The sequence below is a fragment of the Neoarius graeffei genome, chromosome 19 (assembly GCF_027579695.1).
Source record: "Neoarius graeffei isolate fNeoGra1 chromosome 19, fNeoGra1.pri, whole genome shotgun sequence".
NCBI lineage: Eukaryota > Metazoa > Chordata > Actinopteri > Siluriformes > Ariidae > Neoarius > Neoarius graeffei.
Window position 1 is genome coordinate 27,514,372 of NC_083587.1, and position 2,351 is coordinate 27,516,722.

At 44.1% G+C, this 2,351-nt stretch overlaps 1 pseudogene; it reads right to left on the reverse strand.

Moving 5' to 3' along the window:
* Nucleotides 1-356: 356 nt before the first annotated feature.
* On the reverse strand, nt 357-1,848 carry LOC132868067 (uncharacterized; annotated as a pseudogene).
* Between the last annotated feature and the right edge of the window lie 503 nt (nt 1,849-2,351).

A 2,351-nucleotide genomic window follows, 5' to 3' on the forward strand; every position in this document is an offset into this window, starting at 1 on the left:
AATTAGCAGGAAAAAAAAAGTGGGTTTCTGTCCAAAGCATTTCTGACAACAAAATTCCAGGTGATAAACATTTAGAATGTAATCAAAGAACTCTGTTTTAATAAATATATGTAGCGTGTGTACCTGTAGATAAGGCAGGTGTGTGATGAACGCAGTGACTCCATGACTCATCACAGCTGTTCGGTTGAGACACACGTCTATCAGCAGAGTGAGAGTGGACAGAGCTGATAAGCCCACATCAGTGAGCGGAGTGTTACTCAATGAAAGCTTCTTCAGCCTGGGGAGATAAAGACAGAGTGGTTTAAATATGGATTAAAAAGTACATCATTTCTATCATACATATTTACTGGACCAATTCACATCTAGACATTAACCATAATATGTTCAGGCATCTTACATTGGATGAAAACTCACCAAAATTGGATAAAGCACAATGATCATGACATTGGGGTGATCAATGGATTGTTGATTCTCTCTGTCCTCCTGTGAATCACTGAAAACAGCTGGGTTTTGGTGTGCATTCAGTTGTCTGGGAAGTGTGCCAAGGACTGCATTGTAGGTGGCTGATAAATTATGTCTTAGACCCCCACCTCTGTTCAGTGATGGCCGTTCCAGGTTGACAAAAATGGCTTCTTTAACTCCTCGCTCATACCAACGATCCTCTCTGGCTAAAATGCGTACGTTGCAATCCTGAAATGAGTGTACTTTGTTGTTAAGATGAAGGTAGACAGCAGAGTCCTGGCCTGAGGAACTGGCTCTCCTGTGTTGAGCCATGCGTCTGTGAAGTGGTTGTTTTGTTTCCCCAATATATGAGTCCGTGCATTCCTCACTGCACTGAATTGCATACACTACGTTGTCCTGTTTGTGTCTGGCTATTCTGTCCTTAGGGTGGACCAGTTTCTGCTTCAGGGTGTTACTGGGTCTGAAATGTACTGGAATGTTGTGTTTGTAGAAGATCCTCCTGAGTTTCTCAGATAGACCAGAAATGTAGGGAATGACAATGTTCTTGCGTTTGTTCCTGTTATCCTCTTTGTCCATTATGTTCCTTTTTTTGCTCTTGAAGAAGGCCCACTTGGGATACCTGCAGTTCTGAAGTGCTTTCTTGATGTGATTCTGCTCCTTCTCTTTTCCCTCTACCGTTGTAGGAATGTTCTGAGCCCTGTGTTGCAAGGTCCTAATGACCCCCAATTTGTGTTCCAGTGGGTCTGTGTGTGTGGGTTTCCGGTAGACCTCGATGCTAAGGCTTCTGTCTTGTCTAATGTGTACATCACAATCCAAGAAGGCTAGATTATTCCCACTGATGTCCTCCCGAGTGAAATTGATGTTGATATCCACTGCATTGATGTGCTTAGAGAAGGCTTCCACCTCATGGGTTTTGATTTTAACCCAGGTGTCATTCACATATCTGAACCAGTGGCTGGGAGCAACTCCTGAAAAAGTGGTCAAAGCTTTATGTTCCACTTCCTCCATGTAAAGATTGGCCACAATAGGGGACACCGGTGAGCCCATGGCGCATCCACGCTTCTGTCTGAAGAAACTTTCATAAAACTGGAAATAAGTGGTAGTCAGGCAGAGGTCAAGCACGGTGCAAATCTGGTCCGTGGTGAGGTTCGTTCTATCCAGTAAGGTGCTGTCTTGAAGGAGTCGTTTTCTAACAGATTTGACTGCTTCTGTGGTGGGAATGCAGGTGAAAAGAGACGTGACATCTTAGGAAACCATGGTTTCATCTGAGTCTAGTTTGAGGTCTGCAACTTTAGTAGCAAAATCTTGGGAGTTTTTGACGTGATGTGGCGTATTCTCAACAAGAGGAGCCAGGATGGCGGCTAGGTGTTTGGCAATATTATAGGTGACAGAGCCTTTCAGATGAGAGGTGAAACATCTTCAAGAATCTTCAAGCAAGTCCAGTTGCTCTCTTTTACCACCCACAGTTTACTATGACCTGGATGACTGAGAATCTTCACAGACACTTTTTTTTGCACACTTTACAAACTGGCATTTGCTGTTCCATGTCCTCCTCGCGATATCCAAAAAAATGCCAGATGACTGACCCCTTAATAGGTCTTTTAGGAACCAATTCGTCTGCTTCCATTTTTAATTTGTCGCTGAAATTGCCAGAGCTTACACGGTGGCCTATGCAACACCAGCGATTGCACAAACTGAGTCAGCGCTGGAAACCGAAACTAGAAAATCTTCCCGCAAGCAGTGTTGCCAGATACTGCTGATGTTTTCCAGCCCAAAATATGTTCAAAACCTGCCAAAATGCACTTAAAACCACCCAATCTGGCAACACTGCCTAGAAGTTCCTTTCAGCACCGAGATGTCACCCAGGATTGGTTGGCGAGTGCGTGACA